The following is a 16,594-nucleotide window of genomic DNA, read 5'->3' on the forward strand; positions in this document are numbered from 1 at the left end:
GCATGCTGCCTGCCCTCATGGGCAGGCAGCATGCTTCAGCACCAGGGTGAGGGCTAACCATAGAGATGCTCTGTGGAGGACCAGCACATCTCTATGGAGGACCCAGCCTCCAGTTGCCTCAGGGCATGGGCTGGAACCATGCCATGCCCTGCTTTTTTCTGTGCGGGTATTTTTTGACCCCTGGATATCCAGGGGTCTAATTTTGCCCCCGCGCAGTAAATTTGCAGCGCGGGGAACATTTTCTCATTCCTGCACATGCCTGTTGCAGCATCTCAAAGGGGTTTGAATTGCTGCAAGAAGCACGTGCAGGTTCATCTGGACATGACCACATTAGTGGAAGTTTACCCTGGTAGGGCATCTGTGGGAATATGACCTGGCCTTGGGGTTCCAGAGGTGAGTTCATTTTGGCCAACTCCATGAGATGACCATTCATTGCACTGTGAAAGTAATTAGAGGTCAGGTTGTTCATGTCAGGAGCTGTGTCTTCCCAGTGTCAACTAGGGATTTGGGGTTTGAGAGAGGGCCTTCTACAGGTCAAATATTGCAATGTAGTCACTATGTTAAGATTTGAACAGACTCTAGTGACTCATTCCATGCAAAGAACCATCACATGGTAATGATTTTTTTCAGACATTAGCCAAAGTGGATTTGTCCCAATGACCCGGTAGAGAGAGGCTCTGTATCCCATTACCAGCTCTGAGTCATTCAGTTGTCTTGATGTAGTTTTTCTATACATCTTTTAAATTATGCAGAGCTTGCATTTCCACTGAACGAACTGGGTTTCCTTGGGACTTTTGGGAAAGCAGTCACATGGGAATTTTTTAGTGAGATTAATCCTTAAATCCTAGATTATGAATTGCAATTATTTTCAACCAAACTGGAAGGTGGGTTTGGGGGAATATGTATCCTAATGATGCAGAGGTTGCGATAACAATGAGAAGGCTGAATCACTTTAAAACAGGCAGGATTTATGGGCAGGATGTTGTGCTGTGATTTTAAATGTAGCATATTCATTTTAAGCATTTTGCAAACTACACATTTTCATATTTATTGTTCCCTTTGAGCTTTGGGAGAGCATTGTCCTATCTAAATATTATTCAAATGAATCCCTTGGATCTTATAGAGATACAGCTTGTTAAACCTGAAGGAACCTTTTTTCAAATTAAATTAATTCTTTACCCTTATTCTGCTTCCTTTTGCTCAGGTTAGGCACTGAAACTCAGTTGGTCAATTGTACTTCCTGTTTCTTGTCAGTTTTGCTACCAGCTTTCACACACTAACACCACACTCTGTTTGGGTTGGGAACCCTACAGGGATGTATTCATATCCAAATAAAAGAAAGTTTTCATTTGAAGAAAAACAAATAATGAAATCATTTTCTGTTGACTCTCTGTTTTGAAAATAAATGTTGTGCCTAAGTCAACCAGACAGTGTCATGCATAAGGTAGCAAATTTGGCCATTCCTAGTGGGTGGAATTGAAGTAAAAGAAAAATAAAAATGAACTGTGGTCAAGTTATTTCACTTATTTTTAAGACACCATAATTAACTCAGACAGAAAAGAGCTAATAGCAATCTTTCCTTCAGAGCAGGAGGTTGCAGGTCAAGATTTTAGGATTCTCTTGCTGGCTAGGGACAGATATTCAAAAAGCCTGAGCCTGAATTGATTCAACCTTTGCAGGTTAGTCTAACCTGGCTAGGCTAAACTGGCTTCCAACCATACAGACAATCCCTCTGGACTGAGGAAATTCAGGTACATGCCAGCAGTGGCTCAGGCTAGAAGCCAGGGGATGCTAAAGCAGCTCTCCTTTCCTTTGCAGAGCTGAGCTGAAGGGGGTGTGGCCAGGTCCCAGCAGGAGGCTCTGATTAAGGAGGGGTGTAAACCCCCAGCCTGCCTGAAGCCCCAGGCTTTTTCTGGCTTGCTGCTCAAGGGGCAGGCGTGTTGCCAGCCCCCAGCTAGTAGTGAGACAAAGAGGGTGTGCGCAGTTCATGTATCTGTTGAAGATACGGAGCTTTTCAATTTTCCTCCCTGCTTCCGTATACTGTCTGCAGCAAACTGGTAGGCAAACAAGCCGGGTGTGGGGGGGCTGATAAATGCCCCCCCCCCCATCTCAGTGTTTATCACCCCATTAAGAAAACAGGGACATTACCAGCTATCTGTTGATTCATCATGGACACAGCATGTAGTCTGCTAGCTAATACACAGATACCTTTTCTGTAAGGCAGAGGGGAGTGGGGAATTCCTGCTCAGCGGGGGGAGCAAACAGCTCTTAAACAGCTTTTCCAAGGAAGGACATTAAGCTACCTGTTGAATAGCTCCAAAAAGCCTGTCTGCCTCTGTCATCCCCCACATCATGGACTATAGCCAGCATGTGGTCTGCTAGCTAATGCTGAGGTGTCTGTGAGGGACAGGGGAATGCCTGCTTAGCACAGAGTGCGGATGGGAAGTGGGGAGCAGGAGGAAGCCAGATGCCTGCAGAGACTTATGAGCTGCAGCCAGGGAGCAGAGGGAAGGGGCAGCCCTGCTGTGGAGCAGAGAGCCCCACCCAGCCCAGAGAGCATGCTGGGATGCTGGGGGAGTCTGATTTATCTTAAACCAGCAAGGAGTCTGCGACAGACATCGCATAACAGGTTCGAGCCAAATCAGTTAAGTCTGATACTACATTCAACCAGGTTTATCTCAAACTGGTTTCAGCCATTTTCAAACTGGTTTATGTGCACTGAACATCTGTTCTGTTACAGGTTTAAACCACTTTCTGATCACTTAAACCAGTTCACGTGTAATGTCTGTTCCTAGCCTCTGAAACCACCTTGGGAAAAGTCCTAGACTCTTTGACCTTGGGAAAGTCCCATTGCCCTAAGACCTCAGAACAAAGTTTTTAGCTATGCAGCATTTAAAGTGGGAGACCAATTTCCCAAAAGAGTCCAGCAGACCTCATGCTGACACTTGGGGCCAGGTTTTCAAAAGTGGTCAGCACCGAATGAGCCAGGCTGTCTTGGAAAATCTAGACTCTTGTTTTCATTGCTAAAGGATACCTGAGCTCTCTTCAAAGTCTTAGCCCTCATGTCTATTTACCCACCAATAAACTGAAATATAAATGACTTTCTTCCCTCATGGGGGTGTTGTGAAGTATGGTCAGCTTCATCTTTGTAAAGTGCTTTGATATCCTTTGCAAAAAGCAGCTAATAATGTGAATTTGCACATCATTTTATTTCTGCTGGAAACCAAAAGCAAACTTTAGCAATACTGAAACTCCAGCACAAAGGCCTTCCAATGCCCCTGGCTTTTTTTTTCTTTTCTTTTTTTTTTTGCCAGACCTCTGAATTACTGATTTCTCTTAGGAATATGTAAATTTAATAAGATGCATAAATTAAAGGCTGAGCAATCAAAAAACAAATAAAAAAACACCCCACATTTGCTTGGTAAAAGAAGAAAATGGAAAGTTTTTCTTTTTCTTAATTTACCTACCACCATGACTGCTTAAGTGGAGTAAGACTATGCTGCAGTGCCTGGCAGTAAGGGGATAACTCACTGCAGTGGAGATTTTCATTCCATTTTGCTCCCATAATGGCAACAGAACAACTTGTTTAATCAGCTTTGGATATGTGGATGTTACTGGATATGACTGCAGCTGGGTATCTATAGGAGTGAGGGTAAGTATCCATGCATAAAGTCATGTGTATGGATATTCCTGTGGAAAGGATGTCTGTAAAGTTACCATGCTGCTTAGCTTACTCAGCCGTTATTCCCAGTGTCTGAAATGATGATTTGTTATGCTGTCATATGAGAATAGACCCACCGCTCACTGTAGCTGGTTCAGTCCCTTGGGAAAGTTTGCCTGGCTTAAATGCATGAAATTGAAATGTGTGGTACAGAGCTGAAGCTTAGAAATCCAGACTGACTCCATTTTGGGGAAAAAATGAATACCTCATGTTGGATGTGCTGTGGAGATCACAGATGACTCTTTTATTTTATGGTGTTCTGGTTTTCATGCTAGGTTTTCCTCTCTGTTGGACTTGGGGAGGAGTTGCCCTGGCTTCCTCAGAGAAGTGAATAGAGTGGGGGAGGATTGTTTCCTGTTGGCTTTTCAGTGGTTTCATGGTCTTCTTTCTAGATACATTTTGTTGTTGCCTGAAACAGGCCTGGATCAAGGCAGATGACCACTCTTACTGTTGTGGCCGGGCACCTTTGGTGCCCACCACTTTAAGGGGCTTGAGCAGGCTGTGGAGCAGCCAGTAGGTGTGGTTAGGCCTAATTAGGTGATCATATGACTGCAAGGGGGCTACTGGATTGGACAAGGGCTGCGCAGCCAGGGTATAAACCCAGGCCCTAGGAGCTGAGCCCACAGTTGCATCTAGGGAGCCAGAGGAACATCACTCAGCCTGCAGATTGCAGCTCCCAGAACATATGGAGGTCAGGGTTGGAACTATGGGGATGGAGAAGGTTCCTTCTGGTCCTTGGTAAGACCTGAAACTGTACCCTGCTGGGGTTGGATGGTGTGGTGGGCAGTCTCTAGGAAATGCCACACCTGTGCCTCCCCAGTGAAAGGCAAGGATGGGGCACTGTAAAGCCTCAGCCCCTGGTGCCTTGTGGGTACCCTGTGGAGGGGAAAGGCTAGGGGAGCACATTCCAACAGAAAAGCATAGGGCCTGGTCCACTGAGTGAGGCCTGGGGCCCAAGAGGCATAAGGCCTAGAAGCCCGGTGAAGGGGTCAGAGACACCAAGCTATGTTTGACGACACCTGAGGCCAAGTTTGGGGCAGAGGCTGAGTGTAGTCCAGCTAAGGGGCTGGAGGAGTTGGAAGTGATTTTGGATGCCATCTGCAAGGCATGGGACATGGTGTGAGGGGAGGTTTGGAGATGTGTATGTCACCCTTGGCATCAGGGCAATCAAATGAGCAGCCTCCCACAAATAAACACCTTTTTTTTTTTTGGAAACATCAAAGACGTGGCAGGAAAGGCAGGGCAGACTGCCCTAGACAGGTGGGTGGGCCAGTGTCATGACCAGATTCAAAACTGCCCCATCACACTGTACAGCTGTGAAACGTGCAGATGGCAGTCTTTTTGTTTAGTAGGGTTTATCATAAGTAACTTGCCTTCTTATGTTTCTTAATTTCTCCAATTCCTTTGACTATTAAGAATTGGAAGCAATGTCACTCATGTGGATTATGTTTTGCAGTTGAGTTCTAATCAAGGTCTGCTTAGGCCTAAGACCCATTGGTCTAGCGTGGTGAAACAGTGGCACACAAAGGAGTGATGCACACAACATTATGTCCAGTCACCAGCCAGAGTGACCAGGTACTTACTTGCAGCTGGGTTGACTGAAGGTGACCTTTAGCACAAGTCCTGAGCAGAGCTTGAACTTGTGCCTCTGCAGCCATAATAAGTTATCTTAATTGCTTTTTTGCTTTTGCCTGCCTGGGGCACTCAACAATTGTGGGGTATTTGGGAGGAGGCACACTGCATCTTCTCCCTTTCACCCAACCTAGTTTGCTATCCTTCCCCCTCAAACTTAAATTTCAACCTGCAAACACATCTCCAAAGGCACTCAGAAATCTACCCCAGACCCCAAAAATATGCTTCATAAAAACCAAGCCAAGGCAACTGTATAGGCTAAGTACAGACAGTCAAAAAGCCTGAGGTTGAATTGGACCACTTCAGTCTTTGCAGATTAGTCTATGCTGAAGAGATTAAACTGAGAAACGACTGGACAGACATTCACTTCTGATTCCAGAAATGTAGCCACATGCCTGCAGTGGCTCAGGCCAGAAGCTGGGGGGCACTAGAGCACATGGCTCACTGGCACATAGCCAGCATGGTCTGTGTGTGCACTTCCCCTTCCTGCTACCCCCAAGGTCTCTGAGATTTGCAGTCCACAATCACAGCAGCAGGGATGCTGCAGGGTTGCTCATCACTTCTTCCTGCTTCCAGGTAACTCTGGAATTTGTAGTCTACAGTCACAGCCAGCAGTAACTTTTTAGCAGGGCAGGGCAGGGCAGCTCTGTATTCAGGGGAAGTGAAGTTTAATCCCCCTCCCTAACCCCAGACCCCAGCCAACACAACCCAGGGCTGGAAGGCATGCTGGGATGCTGGAGGATTGTGACTTAACTTGAACCAGGATGGGGTCTGGCACAGAAGTTTCATAAACTGGTTTAACCCAAATCGGTTAAGTTTGATACTACATTCAACCAGGTTTATCCTAAACCACCAGTTTCAGCCATTTTGAAATTGGTTGATGTGCACTGAACTTCTGTTCTGTTACAGATTTAAACCAGTTTCTGATAAACCAAAACGGTTTATGTGCAACTTCTGTCCCTAGCCATAGTCTTGTGCTAATCGCCTCACTAACGTCTCACTTATGTTACACCTCATTCCTTACCATTTGTCTATAGATTCTCTGCTTAGGCATGTAGGCGTGGAAGGGACTTCCTGGGTCACTGACTCGGATCCCTTGCTACTGCAAGCAACAATGTTCTATAAGCCTGTTTATAATCTTGGTTAGCTCCATCTTAAACCTCAATAGTTTCTTTGCCCTCACTCCTCGTAACTGGAGAATAGCCTCTTTTACTGGCAGGCTGCTCCAGAATCTCACTCCTCTGATGGTTAGAAACCTTTGTCTAATTTCCAGTTTAAATTTTTCTTAATGTTCCATTTTTACCAGCTGTTCCTATGCTAATGCCTTTTAGCTTGTCATTCTTTCTCCCTGCATTTATAGACAACAGTGATGTCCCATCCCAGTCTAGGTAGGCTAAATGGGCCAAGCTATTTCAGTCTCCTCCTGTGAGGGAAAATTATCAGGGGACTGGGAAATCTAATAGCTCTTCTCCGGATCTGTTACTTTTGAACTTCTTTCTTGCACATAGATGAACGTACCTGAGCCCAGTATTTCAGATGACTACTCTCTACAATGGCAGTTATACTTTCCTATCTATTCTAGAAACATCTTGCATGATAATCTTCAGATTATATTTGAATTTTTATGGCCACATCAAGTTTGTAGTTTATTGTAATCCTATGATTGACTGGTAGCTCCTAGGCTTTCTCTTTTTTTCACCTTTCACCACTGTCAAATCTGCTATGATACTCCCACTGTCAAGGGCATTTGCCCTCAGATAAATTAGTGTATGGCAGTGATTCTCAACCAGGGTGTTGACACATCTTTTTATAGGTACAGCACAATACTGGCAAACACCAACATGTGAATCACATGATGATAAATCTAGAGTTTTCAAAAAGATTTCAAGTGGGAATCCATAGTGTCAAAACCATTCTGACCTGTTGTGGTCTTTCTGAGTTCTTTGCAACAGAAGAATTGCTTCATTATTTTTCCGCAGTTGAAAAAGAGTGAAAGCTAAGCACTGGCATTTTTCTTGGGCAGCCTTGAGTCTAACAAGAGGTGCCCTCAGTCTGATGAGGTTAAGAATTGCTGGCCTATGATCTGGGTTTTTCATTGTAGCTGTGTTGATCTGCGGACATAGGCAGGCAATTCTTTGGGTAGATGCGATATCTTTTATAAGACCAACTGAGTAGGCCTGAAGAAGGGTGATTGTGCCTGAATGCTTGCAAATAGCTATTTTTTTCCAACTACTTAGTCTAATAAAAGATATCACATCTACCCAAAAAACATTGCCTAGGTCTATGATCTGGCAGCCTTTTGGTCTCTTGTCCTGTTGAGTCCCTAAGCAAGCAAAAGCTACTTTCATGTAACCACTTCTATCTCTGACTAGCCAAAAGACTTTTAGGCTAGAGACAGACATTACACATAAACCAGTTTAAGTGATCAGAAACTGATTTAAACCTGTGCACTGAACATCTATTCGGTTACATAAACCTTCTTGAAAATGGCTGAAACCGGTTTGTGATAAACCCGATTGAATGTAGTATCAGACTTAAGTGATTTGGGTCAAACTGGTTTATACAATGTCTGTCCCAGACCCCTAGCTGGTTTAAGATAAATCAGACTCCCCCAGCATCCCGACATGGTCTCTGGGTTGGGCAGGACTCTCTGCTTCACAGCAGGGCTTGTTCCTGGGCAGAGCTCCTCTGGCACAAACTTGCAGACACAGCAGGGTCTGCTGGCTTCCCCATGCCCCCTCCCCTTCCCCCTCCCCTCTCACCACTTGCTACTTAAACAGGGATCCCTTCCTCCCCTCTCTCACAGCACAGACCATAGCCAGCATGTGGTATGCTAGCTAATGCTGTGTAAGGCTCTGGCAGAGAGAGAAGACACAGCAGGGTTTGTCTGGCTTCCCCCTGTCCTACCCCACCTCGCTGCTCAAGCAGGAAATCCACCCCTTCCTCCCATCTTCCACAGCACAGACCCCAGCCCCAGGGACCCTAGGCATGTAGTATGCTAGCTAATGCCAAGTGGTGCCTGTTTGCATCTCTCTCCAATTTCACTGGGACAGGCAGGCAGACAGAACAGGGCTTTTGGAGCTAATCAACAGCTGTTTAAAAAGTTTGCAGTAATGGGAGAGAGGTTATTGTTTTGCTAATCTGGTGATAAAGACTCTCCCATGCTGGCTTGCTCTCCTGTCAGTTTGCTGCAGACAGTCTGTCAAAGCAGGATGGGAGACTGAAAAACTCTGTATCATCAACAAATGCATGCACTGCACACCCCTCCTTGCCTCAGTGCTAGCAAGGTCTGGGGGCTGACAACTCTCCTGCTCCTTGAGCCAGCAGGGAAAAACCTGGGACTGTGCAGGGTGACCTCCCTAATGAGGGACTCCTGAGACCTGGCTATGTGCCCTGCATCAGCTCAATTCTGTGCAAGGGAAGGGAGGGCTCCTTAAGTGCCCCTGGCTTCTAGCCTAAGCCACTGCAGACATGTGCCTGAATTTCCTCAGTCCAGAGGAAGTCCAGATTGTGTCTGTATGGTTGGAAACTGGTTCGGCCTAGCCAGGTTAGACTAACCTGCAAAGGTTGAATCGATTCAGGCTCAGGCTTTTTGAATATGTGTCCCTAGCCTTATAGCCTTTTGGCTATTCTAAGACTAGGAAGGAACTATTCCTCTCCCTTCAATTTTCCTAGCATCAAATTTGTTTTTATTGTTTTAATTTTTTTTTAAGTTTAATCTTAAAAAGGAGTTATCACTAGAGGCCTGAGTGATGGAGTATATGGGATGGAAAATGGGGGTTGGTTTGGTGGGGTTTGTTCATTTGACTGGGACAGGTCTGGGTCACTTATTTAATCTGCAGCAATTTTCCCACCCCAGTGTTAAAAAAACCCACCAAACAACAACAAAAAACCAAACCAAAAAAACCCCCAAACATCAAACTGCTTCTAAGGAGTCAGCTGATAAGGCTTTGGAGGGAATCCAGGTCACCAATGAGTCTGAGGGCAACCTTCCAGCCACTTTTTAAGCAGGCATGAGGCTGACTCCCAGACCCCAGATGAAGAAACACTCCGTGAATGCCTGGAATCTTTCCCCTTTGGAGTGCATGGGAGTCCCTGAGAAGGGAGAATTGTGGGCAGATGGAGAACTGCAGCCAAGGATGTGTAGTGGGAAGCTCCTCCTGACAGGATCCCACGCTATGCTTTGGCCAGTAGGGAGGCTAAGTATGGCTTGATTTGACCTTGATACATTCCCATGCAGCCTGCCTTCTTGGGAAGTGGACAGTTAGGCTTGTTTGGCAGCTTAAGTTTTAGAGGGTTTGAGGAATGCTGCACCTCCAACAGAAAAAGGTTTATATAATGCTTCTAACCTAAGCCCATATTACTGGAAACATAAATGAGATGACTAGAGCTGGTTGGGAAATACATCATGGGATCTTTTTCTTCAAAAACTCCTTGCAGGACCATATGAATTTCAACACAACTTTATTGGGAATGGCTTTTCAGCTCTAGGATGCAATTTCCAATGGAGAGAGTTATGGGCTTACCCTGATGGCATAGGGTGCTCACTCAGGATGAGGAAAAACAGAAGAGCTGGAACTTTTGAATATGAATCTCCACATTCTCAGGTGGCTGCCCTAACTGGAGGGTTCTTGTCTCTTTGGGGTTGGTCTGTCTCTTGCCTCTATCTTTTCATGGAAACACTTTGAAAGGTCTTGCTTTCAATCTCTTGTAAAATGAGAAAATATTTGAAATCTCACAAGTTTGTGGGGCAGGAAAACTATTTCCTTCAATATCACAGGTTACAACTACAGCTGCATTTCAGTAGAAATGTTCTACTGTTTTCTACAAATACCATGTAGTAGGCAACTATTGATCCTCTGGATCATGCTGTACACATAAGAGGTCTAGTCAGATGCCTGATGAATCTGCTTGTGGTTGACAAGCCCAATTTGAGGGAGTCGCAGCTTGTTACAAATTTCACAGATCCATATGTTGTCTGGGTTGGAGTCCAAGTTTCCAGCATGTTGCTTTCTTCTTTCTCATTTTGCTTCTGTCCTCTAGATCAAAACTGCTTCATATTGAGCTGCACCCAGTGCCAGATATTCCCTTTAGATCAGATGGGATTCTGCATGCTTCGCCCAGCTTTCTATGTTGATGTTGAATGACTTTATATCATATTTGCACACATTGTGATACTGCTATAGAGGATTATCCCACTTTGTAGAGCCATCTCAAATCTTGCTGTACACAATTTTCTTGGGGATACGGTCTCCTCCCATTCTCCTGACATGGCCAATCCATTGCAACCTCCTTTTCTTGATAGTCGTTTTTAAGTGTGTCAGTCCTGCACACTCCAGCACCTCTGTGTTTGGTATTTTGGTTTTCCACTTTATTTTCAGGGTCTTACACACACATCTCATGTGGAAACTTTCCATATGCTAGGCACATCAAGAGACTGTAGTCTGTATTTCTGAATCATAAACCAGGGATGACAGCACACAGGTCCCATAGATTCACATCTTTACCTTAGCTGATACTTTGCTGTTATTCCATGCATGTTTCTATAATAGCCCAAAATTCTTACCTGCCTTCATAGTCTGTTAGTTCAGTCTGAAGTCATTTCTGCTGATTGCAAGCAGCAAAAACTGTCAATGACATCAAGAGACTTACCCTCCAGAGTGATGTTCAGGTATTGGTTCTTCCACCTGTTGGTACATGATCACAATCTTCTTGAGACTAATTTCCATCCGAAAGCTCTTGCACGACTCAGAAAAGCTACCCAAAAGATTTTTCAGAGAAGATTCACTGTGGGCAACCAAGGTCACATCATCCACAAACAGGAATTTTCTCAGTATCAGCTCTTTCACCTTGGTTTGTGCTCTAAATCTTGCAATATCAAACAACACTCCATCTAGTCTAGTTTGAAGATAAATGCCATCATTGTTGTCTTTGAATACATGAAGAAGCAGGAACATGGTTGTCTTTGAATACCTGAAGAAGCAGGAATGAAAAGGAGAAGTTAAAGAGCATGAGGGCTAAGACACACTCCTATTTCACCCCATTGTTGATGTCAAAGGCGTTTTGATTTTTCATTTTCATACACTATAGTTGCCTTCATACCTGGATGTAATGAGTGAATGACATCCATGATTCATTCATTCATTACCTCAATGAGTGATGTAATGAGTGAACTGTTCAACAGTTTGTGGGGACAAGCCAGTTTTTTCAGAATGGTAAGAAAGCCCAGTCTGACTGTATTGCAGCCTTCATCAATCTGACAAAAGCCTGTGTACAGTGGTATTTTTTTCCCCTCTAAACTTCTCTTGCAGTTGTTTGACTGAAAATACCATATCAATGGTGGAATGTCCTGAGAGAGAAGCACAATGACTTCCAGGATATATTCCTTCACTTAGAGATTGCAGCCTAGGGAGCATGATGCAAGTGACTTTTTTTTTTTCCAATGTTGTTCAACAGGGAGATAAGTCTATAGTTGTCACAGTCACTTCGACCCCCTTTGTTTATAGCGTGATGCAAAATAGAGGTGCAGGGGCTGGCATAACTCTAGGCCCCCTGCACTGCTTATAACTGCAGGTGCAGTAGACAGACGACACCCAGTAGCCATGGCCATTCCAAGCATTTTGCAGTGCTAGTTTGCTGTCTGTAGCAAAGGTAGGTTTACTAAAATAACTCTGGAGCCCCTGTGATATAAAGCTAGGTTTTTATGAAAGTTTCCAGGACTGGTTTGTGGAGAAAGTGAGGGGGAACTTGATCATTGATTAATTTTATTCATTTATGCAGTAGTCTTCCATCATTGGTAGAGAGATATATTCAGGAAGTGCTAATCTCATTCCCAGAGTGAAGGGGGAAAGTGTGGAAGGGGAGGACTCTGTTCTGATGACTGTCTCAGACAGCCGGAGCCGACTTGAGGAGGATTGCTGATTACTCGGCTGTCAGGCGGGCTGGTGGATGGAGAGGCAGGACACAGCGTATTGGTTGCAAAATAATTTTTACTTTAACTTTACTTACGCCGCTGATGGCCGCGACGCAGGTGGTAAGGTTGCTTACGTAGTTACAGGTAACGAGTTGCTTGTGTAGTTACAGGTAACTGGCAAGAACTGGCGAGTTTGTAGACAAAAACGAGCATGTAGGATGAAGGATACGTCGGGAACAGACAGTGACGGGGAGATGTTGGAGGATGGCCAGTCCGCCAGCTTTTCTCTGCCACGTGGCAAAGTTCTCCGTACTCTACCACGTGCTCAGAGCTCTCTGACTTGGGCGGAAGCTGCACGGATTTTTATACATTTATAGTAGCCAATAACAGACTGCCAGGTGGGAATAGCTAATGAGGCAGAACGTACCAAATTTGCAGTTATTCAGGGCAGTTCTATAGTGACAGGGGCACTCAACTCATTTGGTTATGACAGTGACCAGTAGGCATTTAAACATTTTAAATTGGTATTGTTTGGTTCTGCTCTTTCAGAAAACGAAGCGAGCATTTCTTCTCAAGACTGATGGTGTTAAGCAGGATGAAGCTTGGGCTTGTGGGTAAGCAGTCGGGTTCCTGGATCAGGAGCCAGATTTTTGGTGGCTTATATAACCAAGATGATTGTGGATACACTGAAGAGGGGATCAGGTTGGAATTTAGGGAGTCAAGATTTTATTTCCAGCTTTGCTGTTTTCTCCTGTGATTAAATAGATTTGGGTTAGGTTCTCCCTGTGTAAAATGGGGATAGTTAAGCTCAGCAGTTCTGTGGTAAAGAGTGCTAATTATTATTTTTATAATACTGCTTGGATTTTTGAGGATCTCAAAACAGTCCAAGCACTGATCATGTTTTATAACCTTACCATAAGTGGTAGAACATAGCTCATGTTTTTCAGATGAAGAGACTGAGATACAGAAATGCTGTTACTTGCTCAAGACCACTCAACAAGTCTGTGGCAGAGACAGGAACAGGGCCTTGATTTGATGCCCAGTCTTGTGGTTTTGCCCAGAAGCTTGTCCTTTTTCACATGAAAAAATCTCAGTGGGTCTTTGCTTTGTGCATGCCTCAGTTCAACAGTCACAGGGCAAATTCCCAGGGCCTTGCATGCAGGAGGCAGGCTTCATCGAGCTAGGTGCCAAGGGAGTTCCCAGGACCCCGTGAGTGGGAGAAGAGCTCTTGGTGATCCCACAGGTGCTTGAGTGGAATTCCAAGGATCCCGACCAACTGTCTTTTGAATTCAGCTGTTCACCCCAGTGAACTTCTTAAGGACTCTCTTAAATACCAGTACACAGTCCCTTGCTGTGCTCTCTTCCTGGCTCCTTGCTTGTTGCATGGAAATTCAGGCAGAGGGTCATAATAAACAAAGGCTGCTTTTTGATTTCTGCCAGAGGATGCTACAGTTACTAGACAGGGTTAGATCACTTCTCTCTTTCCAGGCTCCTGGAGAGAAGGTTCATGTAGGACCAGCAGGGCCAAAAATAAATGTACTTTAAAAGAGAATGCAACTTCCATAGAAGGAAACAAATTGTTCAATTTGGTTCCCTTGTTTTTCTGTCCCGTGGGCAGATCAGACATAAGGCAAATTAAAAACGTTGAAGGCCCAGTGTTGAGGGGAGGGGTAGATGACTCTTTGAAAGCATTGAGGAGAGAGGGTATGCTACAGGTGGCAGCAGCAGGAAGGAGAACTTGATGCTGCTGTCCTGATCAGGCGGTAAATGCCTCCAGCTTGAAGAACAGTTCCCCTGAAATTGTAAGTTCCTTGGCCTGAAGGTTGTCTTTTGTTCTACATTTGTACAGCGTTGAGTACAGTGAGCTCCTGGTCCATGACTGAGGCTCCTAAGCACCAGTACAGAACAAAGAAAGGTAATAGCAGAATGGGTAGCTTTGGAAGAACCTTGTTAGACTCTCTTTCTCAGGCTGCAAGAGCTGATCTATGCCACAGTAACAGAGAGCTCAGTCATGCTACTGAAGGAATAAGCCCCATCCTCTTATCCATTCTCCATGTGTCAGTTCAAGAAATGAGGTGATGAGGATGCCTTGAGGTGCCCTTGGGTTTCTGGAGTGCTGCTTTCTATCTCATTCCCAGGGTAGACCCAGGCAGAACAGGAGCTGTTAGATAGGATGTGTTCCCTCAGGGTGCATCTACAGGTACAATTAATGCTCAGCTATAAACTCTGGCGCATATCGTACTGAAGTTTACTGCTCATGGGTGCCGTGTTTGAATGCATGTCCAGGACAGCAGTACCTTGAGCCGGGTTGGAGCGGTGCCGGCTGGCAGGAGACCCAGGGGCTGCTCTGATCTGGCTCAATGTGCTGTAGAGGGGCTGACTGGGGCACAGTGGTGCTCCAGCTGGCAGACAGCCCCCAGACTGAAGCACCCTCATGCCTTAGCCAGCCCCGTTGGCGTCTATACTCCATGCATTGCTGCAGCATAAAGAATTCTGCTGTAGGGTAGTATCTTATTTACAAGTATTAACCTGTAGAGGAGTTTATTTACTCCATCCTAATAGCGTTGCGTGTGTAGAGGCTGAGATGTTTTACTGTGGAGTTGCCTAACTAACTCGCAGTAATGTCTCATGTAGATATGCCCTCAGTCTTGTAACTGAATCCTTATGAATGGCTTATGAATACAAGGGCAATATCTCCACGCTGTTATAAGAGCAGCTGACTTATTTGGAGACCTTTTTAACGTTGAAATGTTAATCTGTGCTAACATTTCATAGCAATCACTTCTTTCCAGTTGGTTTCAGTTCCTTTCTTCCTGCCCCATCAAGATATGGAGATCTTCTGATTCCAAGACTGAAATTTTGCCAACTCATTCTGTTTGTCAGCCCTTTAATGTTATCTCTCTTCTGTATTTATGCATGTGCGTAGATGTTTAATTTGTTGAAGGTTATGGGCACAGCTCTATGTGATTGCATCCTGACTTATTACTTGGTAACAATAGCAACGCAGTGATAAACAGCTTCCTTTTTTTTTTTTAATGTGGGAGGTGAGATTACTGTTTCTGCAAGGGCAGTGAATGCCACGGCTGTAGACAGAATGGCCACAGCTGTTATCAAGTACAGAGGGAGAAACCGCTGGTGGATCTCATGAAGATCACTTATTCGACATGTGCTCTGTAAAGGTTGTTTGTTTCCTTGAGACTAATTTGTATATTATTTTTGGTTGGGTACACAGACAGGATCCATTCAAGATAGGTAAGGAAAGACCATTTATTAAAACACCAGGGTTGGCTAGAGTCTGTTCCCACTGATGGTCTTTTGACCTTTGCCATTGACTTTGCTTGAACTAGGATTTGGCCTGATACGTTTATCATATAGAACATAATGTCTATGATTTATCATTACTTTGTTAGTTAGTACAAAAAAGCCTGGTGTTGTAGTGTTTCCTTTTGCCTCTGTGAGGAACCAAGGATCTGGTAGCTTAGCCATAATGTTCTAAGAGCTAAATAGAGTCCCTTAGCATGCATATACTAGACTACCAGGTGACCAGGAGATGGGAACTGAGGCTCTGAGCATATGAAGGGATATTTACTACTGTTAGGCAAAGAAGAGTTTGAAGTCAACAGTGAGGTCTAATTGCAATAAATCTAAATGTGTCCAAAATATAGGGGAGGCTAGAGATAGCGAGGTGACATTTCTACCCGTCCAAACTGCTGGTTGATAGCAAAAAAGACAAAGTTTTTTGTCTGTAAGAGGCTGGGATCCTTTCCTGAAGGTTGTAGCAAAAATACTTGCATCTGAGGGCCAAATTCTGAAGCCAGTTGGAATTCTTCATGTTCTAGGGGCATACATTGGCTTTAGCTTCAGTGTTTTGCAGGCTTACCATTAAAACAGCTGACGGAAAGAGCATGGGCCTAAATGCCAGGGCAACTGGCACTGACCACGGCCGAAGCAGATTATTTAAATTTTCCTTGTACAGCATGGATATTTGTAATGCTGGAAACTGAGTGAGATTCCATTTGAACATTATTCTGGATGGTGTCCATTTCCAAATTACAGCTCTCCTACAGAAGCGCTACTCAACCTTTTTGGACTCAAGGCACCCCTCCATAACTTTTGTGAATTAAGTGGAGACCAATTTCAAAAACAATTTTTTATATTATAGTGCTTGCTTCCTTGCAGTAGGGGTGGGGGATTGGCCAGGCAGGGGCAGCTTGCACTCATCTGTTTACCTCCTCACACCTCATGGTACCCTTCCAACAATAGCGGGTAAGCAGAGGTGAGTGTGGCACCCAGCCCCGCTTTTCTCTACAGTGGTAGGCGCCCCCCTC

At 44.7% G+C, this 16,594-nt stretch overlaps 1 protein-coding gene across 4 annotated transcripts in view; it reads left to right on the plus strand.

Annotated features, from left to right (window-relative positions):
- The window catches only part of DAAM2 (dishevelled associated activator of morphogenesis 2), a 198,070-nt gene that overhangs the window by 40,184 nt on the left and 141,292 nt on the right, over nt 1–16,594 (plus strand). For 2 of the 4 annotated variants that reach the window (XM_025197839.1, XM_006018598.3), the window contains one exon: nt 12,816–12,880. The exons of the other annotated variants lie outside the window; for them this stretch is intronic. The gene's annotated coding sequence lies outside the window, so the exon portion shown is untranslated. The remainder of the gene's footprint in view (nt 1–12,815; nt 12,881–16,594) is intronic. 4 annotated transcript variants of the gene reach the window in all.

Source organism: Alligator sinensis, unplaced genomic scaffold, assembly GCF_000455745.1.
Source record: "Alligator sinensis unplaced genomic scaffold, ASM45574v1 scaffold198_1, whole genome shotgun sequence".
Classification (NCBI taxonomy): Eukaryota; Metazoa; Chordata; order Crocodylia; family Alligatoridae; genus Alligator; species Alligator sinensis.